This window comes from Vidua chalybeata, chromosome 3 (assembly GCF_026979565.1).
Source record: "Vidua chalybeata isolate OUT-0048 chromosome 3, bVidCha1 merged haplotype, whole genome shotgun sequence".
Taxonomy (NCBI): Eukaryota; Metazoa; Chordata; class Aves; order Passeriformes; family Viduidae; genus Vidua; species Vidua chalybeata.
In genome coordinates, this window is record NC_071532.1 from 78,510,270 (window position 1) to 78,521,368 (window position 11,099).

Sequence of the window (11,099 nt, forward strand, 5' to 3'; positions counted from 1 at the left end):
TTTTTATCTTTTCAAACCATACTTAACAGTCTACTTTATGAAGCAGTCAGGCATGAGCTTATGGGTCTGCTGGGCCATAAAATAAAAAACTACTGTCATGAAGATAAAATGCAATGCAAATCTCCACAGCCCATACTCACATGCCTTTAATGCCAGCACTCTACATAATTCTTATTCTAGTACTTTACACTTCTAGTCCCTCAAATTTTCCCCCAGAGTGCTGTACTGGATAGTGCTGATCCTTCTTCTGTTTCTTGCTTTCAGTATCTCAAATCAAAAATGTTCTGAATGAGAGACATCAGACCTGCCAGACAAAGAGTTGTTTAAGAAATTGGTGGCGAAGCTCATAACAACCAAAAGAATCAGGAGGGTGAGAAGAAGGGGTAAGAAGTGCAGGGGAAGATCACCAAGCTGGTATCTGGGCAAGACTCATGTACACAAACCTGCCATCTCCCCCAGGGCACTGCAAGGCCTCTCTCCTCCCTCCCCACTCCTCATTCCACTGCCTGACATTTTATGTCTTATATGGGAAACAAAGGCTAAAACAGACTTCACAGGGAGGAGACCATCAAGGGACAATGAAAAGTGCATCCCATTTACACAAAATAGCATGGAAATACACCTTGAAGAAAGAATTTGAAGAGGCTAAATGTGCAGTTAAAATTTGTTTCCCCATGGAAAAGCTTTAGGCAATACCAAATAACTCTCTCCAAATGAAGGAAATGTAAGCATTTACACTGAGATAATTAGCACAGTGGACTTCGGAGTTTGTAAATATATATATTTACATTTAAAGAGTAATTATTTGTGGATTTCATTTGTATTTCAAAATGGACAGAAAGTTCTTCTTTACAAGCCCAGCTTTTCTTTTACTGTGCTGAACAATATTAAAAGGTGTTAAAATCTTCTTGAGTGATCAAGTGAGACTCTGACCCCTACAGCTGAGAAGCCCTTGAGTAGGCTTAAAATACTTTTTTTCTTGTGTAAGTGACTGGAGTGTGCAAAGCATTTATAGCATAGCATATTAGGCAGATAAAAGAGTGGACAAGAAAAGCTTATATGAATGGATCACTGGGATTCTACTTCAAGACACGAGTGTTGGCGAGCGCAACAACTTTAAATCTCATTATCCCTCTCTGTAGTTGCTCTTGGAGATTTTTTTACTTTAGACAAAACAAGTAAACTCTGTTTCCATGATATAATGTACCTTAAATCCCAACAAGCAGTCTATAGTCCCCTAGTTTCAGTGTGACTCCAGTTAATAGGACATATGAGTTTTGTTTCTACTGCATTGAGATCGGGATTAAATTCAATCTTTTCTCCATACATACTAATTTAGAGAAAGCATCAAACCAAGACCACATTTCTTAAATATGGCCTGTAAATGCACGAAACTATAAATGCTTATAAATGCATAGTGTTGTGTTATCAAAGCATGTACAACGGACTAGCTGCAAATCTGTTGTTACATTAAAAACTTCCGTTTGCAATGCTGCAAACCCTTGAGGAGTGAGGCGGGAGTGCCCTCTTGTGTTTACAGAGGAACGATCTTAATGGTCATCCCATTCAAAATCACTGAGTGGGGAAAATTCAGCCGCTCCTGTATCAAGCATCTCCAGACTAGCTGCAGGTCAGGTGTACATTTCTGATCAGCATTGCAAAAGCGATTGCTTACTAGTTCAAACAAGGTTTCAGCCTCTTGTTTTGTCACGCACTATCGTGCAGCACATTTCTCCTCCACCAGCTCTTCTGCTGCAACCTTCAGCAATCCCTGGCTTAGCACAGGCCCACGGCCCTGTCCCATGCAGGGTGTGGAGAAACACAGGCAAGAGCCACTGCCTCGCTCTCTACCCGATGCTCCCGCCCAGTGCCTGCAAGGCAAGTCCTGCCTTTCTTGCTGAAATGTAGGTACAAAGTAAGATCAAGTCACTGCAGATTCTAGCGAGCTCTGTGGTAACTCAAAGTAGGGTGACAGCAAGGAGAGGGACACTTGGAGCTGGACCCACGTGATTCCCAAAAGGAGAGGACATGGATAACCTCTTAGTCTGCTTCTGCCTACAGCCAGTCTGGTAGGCTGGGTAAGGTTTTCAAACACTATGACACTCCTAGTATAATATGTATTAATTATGCTAAAGCTATCTTAGTTTATCCCTTGCTTGAGTGTAATAGACAAACCTACAATCAAGCTATGTCACAAACTCTCACTGCAGTCCATAGAAACTGCTTAAACATGCCAATAAACTGCAGAATCTTCAAGAGAAATGAAAAATATCAATTAACAGGGCAACTGGCACCAGCCAGGGTCACATGGTAATTCTGGCAACTGTGACAGCTCCTGTGGGAATAGTCAGCTGCATTACAGCAAATATTAATGGTTTTCACTGTGCATGTAGCTACCAGAGCCAATCAGCAGCTTCTTCAGCCCCATCTGGCATCCTAAGTTCCCCTACATAACACCAGGCTGCCCGTGGGCAGTGGGCTGCTTGCCTCATCTGAGAACAGGCCATGGCCAGACCTTTTTGTATCTTGCACAACACCACCACAGGCTTCCACCTAGGAGCTCCTCTGAAGGAGGCTGAGTCAACTGCTATTCCCTGGAGGGATGCACTCAGATCTGATCACTGCTGCCTCTGAAAATTCCCCCAGCACTGCTTTTCTGAGAAGGAATTGAGAACCTCCTGATCATCCATTCCTGGCTCCCAAGAGGGCCTAGCTCAGGGATCGCAAAGGATGCTGATGGGAGTACACCCTGAGAGTCTGGCAGCAATTGGAGATTAAAGAGCACCAGAGGATTCATGTCAACTCAAGCTTCAGACCACAATTTCTCTGATCTGCAAAGGCCCTGTGTTTAGAAACAGTGAGTGCTCATTACCTCTGGCAGAGCAATCACTTCATGTCACATGAAGTGCATGAAGAAATCTTGTCTGCCTATTAGCTGCATGTTCCCAGTGCTGACAAGGAGTGGCAGCCTTGTCCCATCCTTTCCCTACACAGCATATGTAAAACTGAGGACCAAAAACCAGGATGGCTTTGTCTTACCCTCTCTCTGCTGTTGAGCACACAGAGGGAGCCTGCAAGTTCTGAAATGCTCAGGTCTTTCCCTCTGTTGCCCTGAGAGCCTGGGTGAGCTCCTTTGAGTTTTGAAATATACAAGAGAGCACAACCATGCAGAGCAGGTTAGATCATAGGAGGGCCTTCAGCAGAAGCCACCTGGTATGAACACTTCCATGACAGAAGGATGCAGTCTCTCCGCTATCAGGAGGTCTGTTACCAGCTCCAGTCAAGAATATCAGGACAAGACAAGAGTATCAGGACAAGGAATGTGTGCTTGTGTACCTGGTAAAAATTTGCAATGCTATGAGCTCTCTACTAAGAAGTTATCAATATTAGTTTACTTTCTCTTAAAGTTAACAAATTACTTACACAGTTGAAATGGCTTATTTGGGTTTTAATGAATGTTATCATGGTTATAGGATTAACTGTACTGCCTGCCTCTTTCTGTTCTTTACAAATACAGACTTCCACCTTCAAACACTGAACACAATAATCTTATATATCCTAGGGCAGAGCATCACAATTGTGTTGCTCATTAGTAGGACCAATCAGAAATTTTACTGCTCTGAATATAAATTCTTTCTTCAATTTAATTGTGCTTAGACAGAAATAATTTCTTCTTCACAGTATGAGAGCAAATATCAGTGAACAGTAGAACAACATGCTTCTTAAACACCAAATATTGTTTATTTTAATGGTTGAATCCTTGCATTTAGGCATAATTAAATAGGGGGCTACTGCGCATTTTGGAGGGATCAAACATGAGGTTTCACATCATATTTATAGCTGCCTAGAGTATTAGCTGTCAGATGACATCACCCTGCTCAACAATTCACCAGCCCAGAGTTTTTGTTCCCACCACTTCCTTTCTGTCAAATCTAGTGATTAGATGGTCACAGTCTAAGGCTCAGGCAGCTGATCTGCTAGAAAACTAAAGCGAAAGAAAAATTTAAAAATGTTTTCTGTAGCACCAGGTAGTTGCTTGTAGCATCCTGCAGTAGTGACAGGGGAGGAGGGAAGAACGAGGCGATCCTTTTCAGCAGGAGCTGCTAAGTTCTATTTAACTGTAAAGTTAAAACTCTATAGAAAATGCTGTTTGATCTCCCCCTATATGACAAAAACTGAGTTGCTGAGAGCAAGACACACTCATAAAACCTGCTAACTTTTAAGAACAAGACAACATGGAAACAAAATTCTACAATAAGAGATTTGAAAAATACCTGCATTTATGCAAATTTCATAGAAGGAAAGACTTATGCACCATCGTAAGTGAAGACCTGATGCATAATTACATCTGCTAAAATTAATATATTGGCACTGTAGCTAAGGTAGTTACATTTTCCTACATTTAAATTTTTTTATATTTTTATCTGTTCTAATATGAATACAATTAGTAAAAAAATATGTATGCCTATTTGATGCCTTACTTTATCAAATGATACATTCCAAGCAGTTGAAGAAGTGTCTGAGAAATATCCACTTCAAATAGAGTGCCTCCTTCTTACCCAGAGTTCTGTACTTATCATATCTAGATTCAATTCCAGATACTGGAATGTAGTTTTACAACTTCTATTTTGTTATAATAGTTCACATGGTAGTTAATTTTTAAAATAACAAAGTAAATATGTGTTGTTTTTCCGATTCTGTAGAGTGAGATCTTAGGATATTGTAAGAAATAAGATACAATTGTAAGAAAGGCTCTGAAAGATGGCAATATTAAGAATAGTTAATAGTTTAAAATAGATCAGCAGCCTTGTATTCTCTAAGAGCCAGAAGCAGCCTCTTGTTAAGGAACATGAAGAAATATTTCCTATTTAAAAATGGATTTGACACTTAATTTGCCAAGGCTATATAAATATAAGAGAAAAGCATTATTTTCCCTATGCCTTGTTAATTAATGAAGTGATTGCAAGTGATAGCAATAAATGGCTGGGTCATACAGCTATGAGAAGAACACTAAATAGCAGTTTGCTCTTCTCCCATCTCGTCACTTCAATGCTTTCATCTCACCTGAATCTGCTCATCTCATCACTTAAGGATAAAAAAAGCCAGGAAGCTAAGTAGCAATTATATAGCAATTAAATAAAACATATTATCTTCCAGTAATATGCTGTTTATGTGGAAAAACATAGAAGAGATTTAAACACTAAGAGAAAATGCTGTTCCCAACCACTAACAAAGACTCAGACTGAAATTTCCCTTAAGTATTTTTGGGCATGCTGCTGCAGTTGTTCAAGATAACGAATGCTTTTCTTACACAATAAAATTGTTACAATGATGTACTCCTAGAAACAAGCAGACAGAATTACCTTTGTAAACAGAGGGAAAACTAGCTGATATAATGTAAAATTATTAATATTAACTAGTTTGCCTGCCTTAATACACCAACTTTGTCACTTCTTTTCGGTAACCAAGTGAAGATGGTTTGAGGGATTTCTTGCATAAAGCTTAGTTATGTTTTACTGGTAATTTTAGCCATATAAACAGATTAGATTATGGCACTAAACCAAGTATGTCAGTATAAGCATGCATTGTACTTTTAGATTAACTTTGCAGCAGAAACCCCAAATATCTGCCACAGCTGTGCTCAACTTCAGAAAGGGGAGATACCTAAAAATGAAGATGTTCTTAAAAATGAAAGTAACAGAACCCTCAATGCGCATTAGATCCTCGCAAGTGGTATGAAGACAGAGAACACTGTCTTGAAGGCACAAAATCACCGTTCATTTGCCTTGTAAAAGGGCAAAATAAACTTACTGTCAGAGTAACACTGTTTAATCATCAAAACTAACAATATATACCTTTTCAAATTCATGAATCTGACCCCCATGAGGAAGCCAGTTCAGAGAAAACTAGGCCATGTAATTGCACTCATTTTTTTGCTCCTGTGTTCAGTGTGAAAAATCTGGGGAAATTCCTTTCACCACACCACTTTTGAGGCTTTCATGAGGGAAGTTGCTTCCAACTTCTTGAAGATGCTGTAGTTTCAACACGACCAAATTATGCTTTAGAGGAAGCTAGTGAAACGCTAGCTTCTAATTGTGGTGTGTGAGCTCCTCCTTGAAATTGCTCTGGTGCTAAAGAAGGGCAAGTAGCAAACAGAATTATTTGAACAGGTTCTACAGAAATCCAGAGAACTAAACCCTACTAAGCTTCACATCTATTTCAGGGAAATAAGCAAAAAAAAAAAAAAAGCTTATTGTAAAAAGTAGATTTTGTGTGTATCTAGCTAATTATGGTCTGTAGGGCAATGGTCAGAACACTTGGTAAACTCACAACACATCATCAAGCATGTGATAAATTGATCTAGTGCATGGGTTCCATAAAGCCTCCTAGCAAATGATTTTAAGCAAACTAAGCAGATGTGCGATAAAAGGTAAAAGACAGAAATCAGAAGGTAGAAGCAAATGGTCAATTTTCATGGTGGAAGAAAACTAACACAGGAATCTGCATGATCTGGACTGGTGAACTTACTGAATTGATCTGAAATAGGTGGTATGCAGAGGGGTAAAAAAAAACTAGTAATCATTTATTTATTGCTGATGTGAAAGTAGCTGCAAGAGCTTAAAAAGGCTGAGTGAGTACAACAGCAAGACATGAAATTCGACGTAGATCAATATAAAGCACTGCTTACCAAGGAAAGCAAACACAACAGCAAATGCAAAACAATGGGCTCTGGCCTTTATTGCTCCAATGTGAGATCCTGCAGTTATGACAGACAGCTCTGTGGAAATGCCAGCTCCATGCACAGAGCCAGCCAAAAAAGGACACCAGAGTTTAGGAAGTGCAAAGGAACAAAAAAAGAAAGCACAGAACATCATGGCACCTCTGCATAAGCCCATGTCATATCTCCTTCCTGAACAGACTGTATACTTTGGGAGTCCCATCTCAAAAAGAAAGCAAAAGAAGTTGAAAGAAGGTCAACAAGAGTACGGTCAAAGGTAGGAACTGATTCCCCTACGAGGAATGATTAAATAAATGAGGCTTCCTCAGCCTGAAGAAGAGATTGGGTGGTGGGTGCTCAACGAGGGGATGACTGTGGAGGGAAGGACTACCCACTGCTTCTTCTAAAACTGTGCAAAGAGCTGACAGAAAGCAGATACAAAGCAAATTATAGGAGATGCGTTCTCCTGTAACACTAATTAAGTTCTGGTATTCCTTGCCATTGTTATTGGGGATCCTAAAAATGTATAAAGGCTCTGGGGAAGACTGGACAAATTGATGGGTAGGAAATTAATGGAGGACTGTTACATTCTCATGCACACAAAAATAATAACCCTCTAGGAGGTTTCCAAGCTTTATATATCCAGAGGCTGGGCAAATACTTGGGGAAGGACGTGCTTGTTCTATCCCTACTCCCCTCCCTAGGCATTTACTTTGGGCTACATTTGGGAGCGGGTGGTGGGGGTTGGTAGACCTTTGATCTGACCCTGTACAGCTGTTCTAATGTTTTTATGATCTCATTTATTATTAAAAATAAAGTGCTTGTCTATCTGTGACACTGAAGTGATTAAAAAAATCAAAGAGACCTGAGAAATTTAAATAAGAAATTCTGGTATCTGCAAAACACTAAAAACAGGGTCACATTCATAAGTGAAATTGTTTCCCAACTCAAGTATTTTATGATGCATAATGTGAAATACGGCAAAGTCAGCTCAGGAGTTTGCAATGAGTACTATCTGTTCTGAAAAGGAAGAAATTAAAACTACATACAACAGACTTCCTGCTGGGAAGGTGAGAAGGAAAGGGAACTCACCATCCCAAAGGATGCACTGGTATAAACCCCAGACCAAACCAAGAGACATGAGTCATCAAAGCTACATTATTATTGGAGAAAATCCAGGAAGCCAGACGTAAAAGAAGAACAGAAAGGAAGGGGGGGGGGAGGGGAGAGATAGAAATAAAGAGAAAGAACAAGAAAGAAACAATTTAAGACAAGAAAAGAGAACTTTGAGAGAGTTGCCTAGACCTGAAAAGCAATGGAGGTAGTCACATCACCAGACTTCCAGACTGACATACATTTGTGTGGGCCAATATGAGAGTCAATCCAGTACATCCCCACTATCTCATAACCAGCACTTCCTTCTGCCAGTACTGACACTGTGCATGAATGTGATGTGAAGCCTTCTGGTGAGCTAAATTCAGAAGCAACTCATCTATAAACTAACACTTTATGGCAAGCAGGCTTATGGTTCAGACCAGCCTTAGGATCTCTCTGGAGAGTGGCAATAGAGGATCAGTTCTTGCTCTACATCTTGTACCCTTATCCAGACAGCTGGGATATAGGTTAAAGATGTGGAAGCCTGAAGGAGGGGGAAGAAATGCAAAAGAAGGAACCTTACTTTGAAAAATAATCTATGTTTGTGGTGTACATTTTTACTTTGGTTTGGTTAACTTTTTTCAGACTTGTAATTGTTGCGTACCTATATTAAAGCCATGCCTCGACTTGACCCACAAGCTGGTCCCGTGCTACAAGCCTTGGGTGATGCTGAGAAATATGAGACACACTTCTTTGGGGATAAAAGGTTTGCAAAGCAGTGCATTCAGGCTCTACTAGTAAACCTGTACCCTCCAATCTAACAGAGAGATGAGGAGTTTCCTCTGCCAAGTTCCAAAGCCAGGGTGCAGTAGCACTGCACAGTGTGAGGCTCCCCACACTGGGTGCTCACACGTGTTTCACCTGCAAAGCTTACACTACAGAGCAGCACCCCACAGCCCTTGCTCGCTTCAGTGTTTAGAGGCTTCTTATTATCAAATGCAAACTGAAATTGTACTAATTTATACTTAATATAATGTAGTTCGACTTAATTGTTTGGGTTTTTTTTCCCAAAAAGAAATTAGTAAAGGAATGGTGAGGAGCTGCCTTCTTTCTTTAGGGCTAATTGAGTAGTGATTAATGGCTGTGATTACTTCGCTTATTTTTAACCCTGGTGTTACTAAGGAAGGGGGGCTCAACATTTTCCATGCCATGTGGCAAACATCAGTTTTGAGGCCTTTTGAAAAGGTCAGATGGAAAGACAACAACAGCATAAATTTCTTGCTTATCTGTGCCCAAGTTGGGCTGCTGAGCACTCCCTGAAGCACTAGCACCTCTTTCCTGATGCTCACAGCTTGTCACTCTCACTCCTGCAAAAACAGCAGCTGGACCAGCTGCGGTGGAAGGCACACAGAGAAAAAGGCAGCATTTCAGACCTCTCTCCTCAAGTCTGTACAGCAGAAAAGGGGCCAACTGCAGCTCACAGACAAGATTTCAGACATGTAAAACGGGATGTATAAGAAGAAAAGCAGAGAGAAGAGTGTCATCCACTGCCATGGACTGCAGAAGAAAACTTGTTTAAAATTTGTCAGCTGTTTCGTTTTCCTGGTAGTACTAATCTCAATAATTTTAGGAATAAAATTGCCAAATATTTCAGCACCTTACAACTCACTATTCTAGATTTCCCTTATCTGTTCCCAAAAGTTAAACCCTCCAAAAAATAGTCCATATGTGGAACATTTTTTATTTGTCATATTGTTAATAACTTGTCAAAACACCAAACATTTTTTCAGCTTTTCTTCATCCTTCCTTGTTTTTCCCTTATTTCCTCAATTAAGTTGATTGATATACTAAACCTTTCAATAAACAGGCAGACCAAAAAAACCCTATTTATAAACATGCTAGTGAGAAGCTCCATAAATGACAATTTAGGATATGGTTTCCCATCAGTTTAAACATCATCTAGGCTGTAGTGCTCTTGTTATCCCCAGTGTAGGCCAGGCACCCTTCACTAATACTTTTTTTCACTAACTCTTCCACAGCAGTACAGGAGGCAGATTCAGATGGAGACTAAGTCACTTTACGAGGTGCAGCTGTACAACTTCCAGTGGCTAAACTGTGGTGGAATAGGGTGAATCATAAAATGGTTTGGGCTGGAAGGAACATTAAAGATAATCCAGAAATAATAAAGAAGCCCTCCCTGACAAGCCTTCCATTCCACTAGACCAGCTTGCTTGCAGCCCCATCCAACCTGCCCTTGAACACTTCCAGGGATGGGGCATCCACAGCTTCTCTGGGCAATCTCTTCCAGTGTCCCACCACCTTCACAGTACAGAAGTTCTTCCTAAAGTCCACTGTTAGGTTCACTGTGGAACAATATCTTTAGACTATATGCATAGACTGAAAAACTGCAGAAAGCTCGATTTTTTGCCAGTTGTGGGTAAGAGGAGATTTTTCAGCTCTTACAACTTGTAATGTTATACAGGGATATAGCATCACATGCTACTTCCAAAAAGCAGAAATGGGTGTGCCTGTGGTTAATGTTTCAGAAATATCTAATTAGAGTTGGAGGAAGGTTGAGGCATCAAGGCAGAGCTTCACAAGATTAACCAGTTGGGTGCCCTAGGAAACAGGAAAATAAGATAGATATAAGAAACAAGTATTCACTCTTGGGGCAGCTGGGAAGCTGCCTGGTGGAAAAGGACCTGGGGGTGTTGGTGGCTGAACATGAGCCAGCTGTGCCCAGGTGGCCAAGAAGGCCAGTGGCATTTGGCCTGTACCAGCAATGGTGTGGCCAGCAGGGCTAGGCAGTGATTGTCCCCTTGTACTCTGCAACGGTGAGGCCACACCTCATGTGCTGTGACCCAGCTCTGGGCTCCCCACTAGAAGAAGGACAAGAGTCCAGAGAAGGGCAACAAAGCTGGTGAAGGCTCTGGAGCACAAGTCCTGTGGGGAGTGATTGAGAGAGCTGGGGGAGAAAAGGAGACTCAGAGGTGAGTGACCACCTCATTCTCTACAACTCCCCTAAAGAGGAGCATAGCCAGGTGGGGGCTGGCCACTTCTCCCAGGAAATCAGCAGCAGGATAAGAGGACACAGTCAGTCATAAGCTGTGCCAGGGAAGGTTTAAGCTGGACATTAGGAGGAATTTCTTCACAGAAAGGGTGATTAGGCATTGGAATGGGCTGCCCAGGGAGGTGGTGGAGTCACTATCCCTGGAGGTGTTTAAGGAAAGACTGGATTTGGCACTTAGTGCCATGGTCTGGCTGACGTTGTGGTGTTCGGACACAG